The 11969-nt window shown below is 43.0% G+C and overlaps 1 long non-coding RNA gene across 1 annotated transcript; it reads right to left on the reverse strand.

Annotated features, from left to right (window-relative positions):
- Window positions 1–5516: 5516 nt before the first annotated feature.
- LOC144223728 (uncharacterized) lies at window positions 5517–11686 on the reverse strand. Its single transcript, XR_013332806.1, has 2 exons — window positions 11443–11686; window positions 5517–5783 (listed from the first exon to the last, which is right to left on the reverse strand). It is a non-coding gene; the product is annotated as an uncharacterized LOC144223728 (long non-coding RNA).
- Between the last annotated feature and the right edge of the window lie 283 nt (window positions 11687–11969).

Below are 11969 nucleotides of genomic sequence, written 5' to 3' on the forward strand. Positions count from 1 at the left end.
GCAGAAACGGGAGGGAAAGATGCAGGAATTCTCTTAGGAGGACAGCATTGGTCCATGGCTCTTCCTGTCACTCAGGTCAGGCCTTTGGTAGAAAGTTATCCAACCTCCTTGTTTTAGTAGCTGGCCCAGCAACTTAGTTCCTGGAAAAATTTGTAGAAATCCACCTTGCTGATCCTAGAAAACAGCCCTGGTACATTTGGACTCTGTTTATACCGTTTGCTAAGACTGAAGTTAACTCAAAACAAATGATTTTTTTTTTCCCCATTTGGGTGCAGGGGAGGGGAGGGAGGGGCTAAGGTAGAAAGAGGAGGAAGAAAGAGGAAGAAGATACCAAAAAGGAGGATCTAGTGCTGGATTTCAGTTCCCACTACTGGGAAAAGGTTCGTTTCCAATTCTGCATTTCAAGAACAAAAAGACTTTCTGAAGATCTTTTTTATTCTCTTTGGATCAGTATGAATCCTTAGCAGTTAATTTATGTCTTCCTGTATTTAAAAGGTTAAAATACTTCGGGAAGTGAAATTAATATATTTAAGGATGGTTACAAAGACGGAGCACTTTAAATCACTGTTCCCCAGATATAACCTGAGACACAGAACCTGTGAGGGAATAACCTGAAGGCTTTACTTAACTATGATAGTTCACCCATTAGTTGGTCTGTTCCCTCAGCATTCAACAACTACTTTGAAGTGCGTGTTATAATATCCAAAGTACTTTCCCCTGCGTTGTCCTTGATTCTCACGAGAACACTGAGAGGTAGTCTTTTAACAGACATTACCATTTTAGAGAACAAGAAACTGAGACCCACAGAAGTTAGTCAGTTATGAACTTTAACTGGAACCCAGATCATCAGATTGCGTATCAAACTCTCTTTCAGTTCTACCTAACTTTAATTTAACCGACATTTCCTAAGTGAGCAACGTGTTGGACACAAGTCTAAGAAAACAAAAATGCAGTACCTTGGACCTTGAGAAGCACCTAGCCTACAGAAGGCAGGCAGAAATCGAGGCAGGGGTGTGGGGTGGACGTTAAGTGCGTGGGTCCTTGGAGTCTGGTGTAGAAAACTATTGTAGGAAGTCAAGACTAAAAAAGTTGGAGGGCCTTCCTTCTTTCGCCATTCGCCATCACTTTCTGTCCCATTTTTTTCTGAGCCTGCTGCTGGCATTTTAGCGCCAGTGCCTCCAAAGAGTAAGGTTGTTCTTGGGGACTGAATGTTTACACATTGAAAGCTGCCAGACTAAGTAATTGTTAAGATTGCTGAAATCTCGTCTGGGGGTACTGACCGTGCATCATTATATCCGGTCCATCCTTGCTTGGCCGCAGAGAGGAAATGGTTACAACTGCTGGCAGACAGGTCCAAGGTGAGGTAGGCTGGCCCTTGCTGACTCCCGTGCTATGGAAACTGGTCTGGATAGAGGACTGGCACCTGGAGGTAACATCTGCCAGTTTATGACTCAAAGGTCTGGGGGATGCCCAGAGTGTTGAGGTGAACTTGGACTTAGTTAAGTAGGCACAATGATGTATTAGGTGTGCAGTTCCTGCTAGGGATGCTGTTGGGTTCTGACATCCAGACTGTGGATGTTACTGGAAGCCCTGTGCTCTGGAAGAGCATGAGGCTGGGTGATCTGACTATTCACGGTAGAACCTGTCAGGTACAATAAGATACAAAAATCAGGTCCAGACAAAGCCCCAGCCTGCAGACTGAGCTCCCCTGGTGACTGTGGCTGTGAAAATAGCCAAGGTGTGTGCCCACGCTCATGGGGACCTTCCTGCATTGGGGGTTGGGTATTACTGGACGGTACATTGAGACGGCTGGGTTATATCCTATTCTAATCAATACTGGATGAAAAATTCAGAGACTGAACCTGCCCAAGGAGAGTGTCAATGCCTCACATGGATGTCAGAGTGGGAGGCAGGACACAGCATCTGATAAGAAGCCATAGAGTTTTGTTTGGCTCTGAATCAGGACGTTTGGGGCCCAGTCCTGACTCTGGGACTATCTTCTGCATGACCTAAAGCAAGTTTTAGCACCTTTCTGGGCCTTTGTTTCCCGAGTAGATTGTGTGCTCCCTGGGATCAGGGTCCCATATTGTATTCATATTTGGTTCCCATCATCTAGCACTGAGCCTCCTTCACAAAAGACTGTCATTGAACTGCGTGTTGTGTGAATGAGTGAATGGAGTGAGCTGAGTGTGAGGAATTACAGTAGTGGTTTCAGGGAAGAGGGGCCTATCAGAACCATGGTCCTTACCCTCACCGCCTGGATTCGGATGTCTACCCCCATGCAGCTTTTCAAAAGCGAGTGATTCAAATAATAGAATACTCCCCCAAGTTCCTAACAGCCTGTGATTCTTAGAAGAAGAAAAAAATTTTTAAATAGTTTAATTTTTTTCCTTAGCCAAACATTCACTTGCCAAACATGTTATAAGAATCAAAAATTAATGTCCTGTAGTCCCAGAGGAATCCCAGAGGTAGGCTATCTACCGACAATGCTCCCGGGTGGCTTCACAGAGACAGCAAAGAAACAAGGAAACCCTTTGACATTTGCAAATGCCGTAAAACACCAACAAACTAGATAAACACACTAAGACCAAGGGGGCAGAGATGGATTAAAGTTTTACAGATCTACCTAATTTGGGTCAGTGTGCTCAGAAAGGGTGATGTTTTGTTGTCTTGAAGACAAGCATCTCCTGGGATGAAAAGTTTTCTCCAAGAGCAAGTGGGCTGCTGTCACTTTTGCTATAAAATCCTAAAGATGAGGGCAGCATTAATTTCAGGCCAAATATTCAGAATTGTGAATTCAGGGACTGATTGCATTTAGAAGACTTCACCTAGGGCTCTTCAGTATCTTCAGTGTGTGCTCGTGAGATAGACAGATAGATGGATAGATAAACAGATACACAACTAATATATAAACATTATATAATTTGGTAGATAAGGGAAAAAATCAAGGAAGGAAAAAAGCATCTGTAATCCTACTACCCTAAGACAGTCCAAATATTTTTTCTTTATTGTATACTCTTGTTTATATCTAGTCTATTTTCTATGAAGGGTACTTTTAAACAGTTAATATACCATATATATGTTAATATGTTATTTGTCTAATGTTAATTATGTTATATATGTTAATATATATATATATATACATTACTTCTTTTCACTTTACCTTTACCATCGGTGTTTTTCAATTCCCTTTTTAAAAAATTAGTCATATTATACTTAGTCATTCTCCATCCAACCCAGTCATGACGGGACATCGAAATTTTTGTTGTTAGATATAACACTTAGACACATGTATTCACTCAAAGATTTTTTGCCCTATATGTTTGAATTTTCTCTCGGTGTATTGTATGCACCTCAAGGATAGGTTCCTAGAAGTATGACTCAAAGGGCATGACTGTGTTTGTGATTCTTGAGACACGTGACCAAATAGATCACTGAAAGAGTCATGCTAAGTAAAACGCAGTACGGCAGGATTCAATTATTTAAATGTCAGCCTCCATAGTGAACATAAGTGTTGGTTCAAAGATTTTACAACCACTTGGCAGAGAGGTTGATAGATGTGGACAAAGATAGAAAAAAAGGAAGAGACACTTAAGATTCAAGTACAGTATGGGAACTAGACACCGTTGGTAACTGACAGTTGGATAGAAATTAACGAGGCATTCCTGAAGTAATGCACATCAAAGTAACTGCAGCCTTCAGTTTACCAAAGTGGATACTGTATGTAGCAAAGTAAGCGATGCAGGGTGGAGCGGTTGATGGGAATGAACTCTACAACTAATTTGGGGGGGAGGGGCGGAGGTTTGCAAACCATTTCCCTCTCTGGACCTTTGTCAACTGTAGAACGAATAGGCTGAAAGCTGAGGAGAGTTTAGATGATGATGTCAAATCCAGAAAATGAAGACAAATTTATAGAGTCATGGGGTCCAGTCTCTAGACACCCAGAGTTACAACTCTGATGAGATCCACAGTTCTACCAGAGTTGTACAAGGAAATAGCAGACCTTCTAGGAAGCTCCTCGCACTCCCCCAACCTCAATTATGAGTCCTCAAGTTCTGTATGTCCTATATGGACTGACGGCAAAGGTTTTTCAGGGACTTGCTTCCATAGAGAATCGCCTCAGAGAAATGTTGAATAAGCGGATTGATGAGGGCTATAATGACATTTGGCCTTTGGTGCCTTCCTAGTGTTCTCCTGACCATTCTCTATCCAAATGATGGCATACTGAAATTAGTTAAATTGCTTTCAATGTAGCAGACTCAAAGAATTAATGCAGGTCCTCTCATTTTCTGGACTCTATTTGGGGGCATTGTTGAGTGAAAGGTAGGACCTCTCAGATTTCAAGAGAAGCCTGGGTCACTTTTAGAGAATCCTAGTATTGGGAAAAAGAGAGAAAGAGAGAAGATAGATAGATAAATAAATAAATAAATAAATAAATAAATAAATAAATTTGTGGGTTTTTTAATATAAAAAAATGAAAATATAATATGGAGAACAACCCTGTATCCAATTACACCCATTATTAACATTTCATCTTAGCATGATACATTTGTAACAACTGACAAAACAGTATTCACACAATAGCATTAACTAAAGTCCATCATGTATTCAGAGTTGTTTAGATTTACCTTCTCTCTTTTTCTGTTAAATACTTATTGACATGAAGTTATCATGTCTCCTTCGGCTACTCCTGGCTGTGGCAACTTGTCAGGCTTTGTTTTTGATGACCTTGATGGCTTCAAGGAGTACTGGTCAAGCATTTTGCAGGATGCCCTTCTACTGGAATGTGTCTGATATTTTCCTCATTAATAGACTGGGGTAGAGGAGGAAGACCACAGAGGTAAAGAACCATTTTCCCACTTTATATCACACGTACATACAATCAACACGGTTTATCACTGTTGATGCTGACCTTGATGTCCTGGCTGATGCAGTGTTTGTCTGGTTTCTCCATGTAAATGTACCTTCCCTACCCCCTTCCCACACCACCTTCTTTGGCAGGAAGTCACTATGCTTAGCTCACACCTAAGGACAGGGGAATTATACTCTTCCTCCTTGAGGGTAGAGTATCTACATAAATTACTGGGAATTCTTCTCTCACGGAAATTTGTCTCTTCTCTTCCCTTTATTAATTTCCCCCATAATCTACTTATGTCTATGTGAACTTTGTATATTTACCGTATACTTTGGGGTATAATCTAATATTACTCTACCTTGTTGCTCAAATTTTCCAGCTTTGACCATGGGGGGGCTCTTCAGAGGTTCTAGTGTCTCTGAAATATCCCCCATCGATGTAGGGACTATTTGTTTACTTTGATTTCCCTCCTCCTCCTTTCCCTTGCCCTTGCTCTTGCCCTTCCTCTTCTCCTTCTTTTAGCACATCCTTATTTTATGGTATACTCTGAACACTAGGTATGATCATTGCTACTGTGGCATCATTGCTTCTAGGCCAAATATAACATTTCATATTTTTAAATACCTACATGCACCCAATCACAACACAACTCGCTATCCGTAAGACAATCCTAGATTTAGTAACAACACGGAGTCACAGCACTGTGGAAGACTGTGAGGGCTCCGATCGGCGTTCAGCAGTGCGACCCGCACCCAAAACTTGTGCAGGACAGTCTTCTCTCCATCCTGTCACTGAGCCCCTAAGACTGAACAGAATGTCGGTGGAGAGCACATCAGTGGTCCAAATCTTCAGTCTCCTCTGAATGTAAGGCCACAGCTAATGGCTCTTTTGCAGGGCTGCCCACCCTGTGTTCTCTTTCCATGATAAGCTATGGGGAAAAAAAACAAAAAACAAAAAAATAGCGGATTCAGAACCAGCATCAAGGTTCAAGATCTGGCTCTATCAGCGATACAGGGTATGTGGGAAATGCCTTCTGCCTGGGTCTCAGTTTCCAGTTCTGTAACATGGGTAGCACTGGATCAATTTGCTGCTAAGGGCCCTTCCAGTTCTGGCATATGGTAACTCAGTAGTTTTACACTGAGGGAATATAACGGACTCCGTGTCTGCTTGTACGCGGGCAGCGACATTGCAGAAAGTCTAAGCCAAAGGAGAAATGGGGGTAACGAGGAGGCCACTGCTAATAAATAGAAGCTGCTTTATCACTTCTTGAGGTTGCTGAAGTCTGCTAAAGACCCTATTTCGTCTAGACAATCAGGCCTGAGAAACCTTAGACCTTTCTTTTTAAAGAGATCAAAAAAGTATAGGAAATACTGATTCAAAGTATCTCTTTCATTGCCTTCAAGTGGGTTCTAGAAAATCAAGGCTTTTTGTTGTTGTTGTTGTTTGTAAGGGCAAACTCCTCATCTGTTATTTCCTGTAACTTCAAATAATTACCTTTAAGGCAGTGATGGCTGAGCTACCTCTAAGTTTCTTACCAGGAATCTCTCTCTAGGTTTTTGGGGCTGTTTTTTCCCTTTCTTCTTGTGGGGTGTGTGTGTGTGTGTGTGTGTGTGTGCACGTGCGTGTGTGTGAATGTTATGACATATTTTTCACAGCCACATGGAGCCCAGTGGCTTAAAGACTGCCCAGTTTACAAGTGTCATCTCCTTCCTATCATTGACTGGGACAGTTTCCAAAAACAAACAGAAGGAAAAAAAAAAGAAAAAAAGAACTACGGTACTGAAAATACACTTGAGAACGGTCACAGCTGATTATGAATGTTGGAGATCAAAGGTACAAGGTCTCGGAGCCTGTCTCCTCCAACTCAACTTTAAAAATCCTCAATTGGTTTTTGGACCCACTCAGCATAACCCCAGACTTTGGTCTACAATTGGTTAAAAATTGATAGAGGTGAGGATTCTAGGACTGCCTTCTTTACTCAGAAGTTTAAATTTTAACCCCTTCCCCCACACCAGGTACACATATGGATACAGCTCCTTTTCCGTTCCCCCATCTTAAAGTCACATAAATATATGTCTGGATATAAAGGTATAGAATTTAGAACAGATAGAGATCATGCAAATCACCCAGCTTATTTCTTCACACCGTTGAGGAAACTGAGTCCTGACAAGTGGTTTTGTTCCAGGTTCTAGAAGGGAGTTCTGGACAGAACTGTAATTAGAAACTAAGGGTTTTTTGGCAACAAATCCAGGTTGTTGGGGTTTTTTTCCTTCCCACCTCACACCATGCCCCTGAGGAGGTGTGTGTGTGTGTCTGTGTCTGTGTCTGTATGTACATATGTTACATAGTCACAGACATGTAGGAAAACATGCACCAAGCATCTGTAGTCTGACCTCAGGGAACAGTTAATGACTCGAATTTCAGGCAGCTGAAAGGTTTCTGCGGGTGGAGGTTGAAATAAACAAGAAAAGCCACTGTGGAGATGTGAATGGAAAAGTACCGAAGCACTCCCTCCCTCTGCACATTCTTCCGCTCTCCAGCTCTCCCTGCCATCAAGCCGGGCTTCAGATAGGCTTCTGCATGGCCAGGTGTACAGAGGGCGGTGTGGAGAAGAAGGGAAAAAAAAAAATCCAGGCACAACACGCTAATCAAGTTTTTCCACTTCTAGCCTTAGGTAGTAAAGGCAGCTCAGCCGCAGGCAGGGTGGGCCAGCTACCCAGAGTTTACAAACACTCAAGTGCTTTCCTCTCTTCATCCCTTTCTGGTCCAGCTGCTGCTTTCCTTCATGCTGAAGTTTCATAGGAAGTGAAAACCTTGCTATTCAAAACAGTGATCCAGTGCAACAAACAAATGATTAGGCATCCCCTCACCCCCATCACTTCTCTATTTTAAGCTCCCGATATTCAGATATCCATTTCCATTTTAAATAAGTGAGAAAAATGTGGAAAATCAGTGTTGGGGCGGGGACTCTGAGCTCAGCTGCAAAAGTTTCTAAAGGAAAAAAAAAGTCTTAAGAATAAAACAGGCTGAAAGCAGGCAGCATATGGATCAAAATTAAATGTTGACACTTCTTTTTCAGAAGGTAGTAGCTGGAAATCATCTTCCTTTTTTTTATGTCTCAACTTTCTGCTCAATTTCTCTAAAATAATCTAAGAAAACTCCTTTCTTTCTCCAAGGATAATATAGTGAGCTCGTTTACAATAGGTCTGAATGAAGAATTTGAAAGAAAATGAATAGGTAAAATTTTATAAATTGGATGGACAGCATCTTCCATACCCACCAGAAGTCACAAATAGCACGGTACCAGTGACAAACATAACTGAACCCAAATGTCCATCCGAATGCAGTATCGTCAGAACTTGGGAGTTCGTTCCGAGAAATAATTTACAGTTTACAAGGAGCCCAAAGCCGTCTTGCTTTCCTCGGTTCTGCCAGAAAACGAGATACTCTCCTCCAAAGCCATGTAGCCAGATCACCCTCATTCTCCTGAAATGACGCAGGGCCATCAAAGGAAACTCCATTTGCAATTTTGTCCTGGGGTCACGTGTGCCTCTGGTGCGGGTCAGCCTGTCCTCTTGAAAGAGGGAAGCCTGGGGGGAGTCGAGTGATTGATCTAAAACGTTCCCTCCAGTTCTAAAATCTGTAATTCTGAGATGTGAAGCCTTAGAGCGATCAGAAGTTCCTGACAGGTGAGACCAACTTCCCGTTTGGAGCCTCCGTAAAAAGAGGACAAGGTGTTTATTCCAAGGAGAGCTTCCTTTTCAGCTATGCCTGGGCCGTGGGGAACTAGATGCAAAATCAGTTCCTCTCCTTAAGTAAATGTAATATTAGGACCAGGCTATTTTATTTGTAACAAAGCTTCTATTTACCCAGCACCTGCGTTCAGGAACCAAATCACTACGCCCATCCCCTGGGCAAAGGGGCTGGCCGGGTCTTCTGAGTATTAATAGCCAGTGACCATTAAATGATAGGACTGTTTGGTATACAGTCCCTCCAAGTCTACAGGAATCACTCGGGAGCCCCCAGACATGGATCTCTCCTTAGAGCTTCTTACGGATGATTTGAAAGAATCTGAATACATTCAAGTCAATCCCTTCTTTAATCCTAGAACATAGCACGGCTGGCGTGAGGGAGCCCACACAGTGATGCCAACTGGCTACTGATGGGGAGAGATCAAGAATGAGGGAGAGGAGGACATTCTGGAAGAAGTTCAACTGGTATAAAATCTGACAGGTACGCGCCTAGGAACTGAAGAGAGACTGAGAGGTGGGTATACAATTTTCTGCATTGTTCGCTCAGTAGAGAGAAAGGGATCTACTTAAAGTGGTCTCTATCTTCAGATTATTTTCAGTACTTTTTTTGCCTTTTAACGGGGTCCTGATCAGTTTCTTTCAGCGTCAACACTGATTTGGCAAAAACAAAACAAAACAAAAAACAGTCGTAGAAATGTGGGATTCTGGCACTTGGTCCCAGAAATAATGGGCTGAAAAGGTTTGAGGTCCCTTGTGGGGGGGGGGGGGTTANCAAAGAATTAAAAAGGGCTGAGGTACAAGACGGCTGAATTCCTTCCCAGCCCCCATTCTGGCTGGGTCTACGGCCAGTGGGAGCAGATTTCCCTCTGCTCTGCAGCGCCCCCATGGGGCTAAGATTGGAGTGGCAAAGAGAACGCAGGAGGGACAAACTGTTTAACATTTAGGGTTGGGCGGCCGCAAGGGCAGGGGACCAGTGAGGCAGGATGGCAACTTTGATTATAAAAGCAACCAAAATTCATACAAGTAATGTCTATCATAGGATCAGTAATAGGGCAGAGCCATACATTTCACATTCCAAACCATACAGGTACACCCGAGAAACCTTGAAGCTCTTGCTGCTTGGAAGGATAGGGAAAAAAATATCTCACACGTATAAAAGCACAGAGAAAATCACTTCAGCAAACTCGGGGTATCATTTTGAATCCAGTGGAATTCATGTGAAACTCTGAAAAGGAAGGGGAAGGAGTCAATAAAAAGGCAGACAGTCCACCTTCGGGCAGAACGAATCTGCACTTGACAGTATCATGTGTCTTTGGGGGTAAAATGTTCATTTCAACAACAGTGACAGGATTAGGCCTCTGTATATTTTTCAAAAATCCTTTACAAGACAGGTTTTTCTGCAGAGGCTGCACTAATCCATCTGTCAATAAGTTTTAAAATATTCAGATTTCATAGAAACAGACATTTAGGCATATTTCCTAAGCTTCAGACCTTGGGGGGAAATAATCAACCCCTTTGGACCTCTCCTGGTTCTAACATTCCCAACACAGCCTTTTAAAGGTGGTGGGGCGGGGGTGTGCATTGACAACAGCATTTTCAGCCATAGATCTGAACTTCTTGCGGACTTTTCCTGGGAACAGGAGCCCAAATATCCCAGGAAGCAGCCCGCGATCTTACGTAGCTCTGCTCCCTTCTCCATTATAAACTCAAATTTGAGGTTGGGAGAGGTAGATTATTTTGGGACGTATCTTTTTTGGAAATTAACATGTGCAGAAATTTTGTGGAACCTTTAAGAACTCATCTGTAATTTAATGAGTCCCCTGAAGGACTCTCCTAGCCAAGGCTCAGAACAGCCTGACCTTTGAAAGCTGCTTCTGGTCCAAACATTTTGGGTTAATTCTTGAGGAATCTGAAATATTATTTTCCCCTCACACCCTTCTTTTAAGAGAGAGACATAAAAGAAACAAGAGTCTCCCTCATTCGGGGATGAGTAGGAGGGGAAAAAACCCCAACCAACATTTAAATAGGGAAACTGGCAGTTCTGAATAAACAAACCAAGGCCCACAGTGAAATGATTCTGCACTGCATTTGCCTTTAAAAAGAAAGGAAAAAAGAAAGAAAGATTTCCCCCTTCTCCTACTGCTCCCAACTAGGCTCGAAAGCTAAGACTGTGCTGCGTGCAAAGCTGTAGTTGTAGCACAGTCTGTTCTAAATACACGCAGTATCTGCGATCCTGGCACGGCAGGCCTTTAGAATTCCCTCCGGCTGATCTCTTAAACACAGACAGAAGAGATTTTTTACAATGACTTTGAAACGNATCCGTATTTGGCTCACACAATTTTGTAGAACACATGCATACACATACCCAAATACACACACGTTTCTTTCAACAAGAAATTTCCTAACAGTCAACAATAACAGAAAGAGTAAACCCACCACTTGCTGTCCTGGAAAGAAACAAACCAAACCAAAACAAATCCTCTGAACATGTCCCTTAAGCGCAGGAANCAATATTAAAATAACACATCTTCTTTAAAACGCTTGAGAGATTAGATGGGGGGAAACCACACACACATACATACACACACACACACACACAAACACACACGCACACATACCAAAATCCAACCGATGCGGGATCCTACTATTTACGTAACACCACAAACTTGCAAAAGGCAAAAATCCGAAGCAAAAATACTCCGAAAATCATTAAAATACAACAACCAAAAAAATCCCAAGCCACCACATCCACAAGAAAACAAAAAACAAAAAACACAAAAAAACTAAACCAAACCAAAAAATCCGACCCAAATAAAAGAAAGCAAAGGAACCCACCGAAAACTGCTTGGCAAATATTTTTCTCGTGGTGCCTAATATTCTAGCTGGAAAGAGCTGTGGTGTTTATTGTTTTTTTTTTTTTTTTTCCCCTCTTACTCGCCTCTGAAGCTACTAGACAGAACAGACTTTTTCCAACGGGTCGAACCCCTCGCTCCCTTTTGTGTTATTTAGCTCGAGGAGCCGAGTGTAAGGGTAGGAGACGAGGAATTAGCCCCAGACCCCGGGAAAGCGAAGCGCACTCCCCCTCTTATGTCACCGAATAGCAAATTAGTTCTCAGAATTCCAGAGGCCGAGCTTTGCTACAGCGAAGACGGCGACGTCACAGAGGGGGCGCCCACGTGACGCTGGCGGAGCAGCCTGTACCACCGCGCCGGACCCGGGGAGGGGGGGACGCCGTCCGGCCCCTCCAGCCTCCGCCCGGAGCCTCCAAATCCGAGACGCCCGGCCGCCGCAGACTTCGAAATCTGCCTGGAACTGGAAAAATACTGTGGCTCCGAGGGCTTTCCAGGGGCCGGGAGAGCCCG

This window comes from Crocuta crocuta, unplaced genomic scaffold (genome assembly GCF_008692635.1).
Source record: "Crocuta crocuta isolate KB4526 unplaced genomic scaffold, BGI_CrCroc_1.0 scaffold70, whole genome shotgun sequence".
NCBI classification, from domain to species: domain Eukaryota; kingdom Metazoa; phylum Chordata; class Mammalia; order Carnivora; family Hyaenidae; genus Crocuta; species Crocuta crocuta.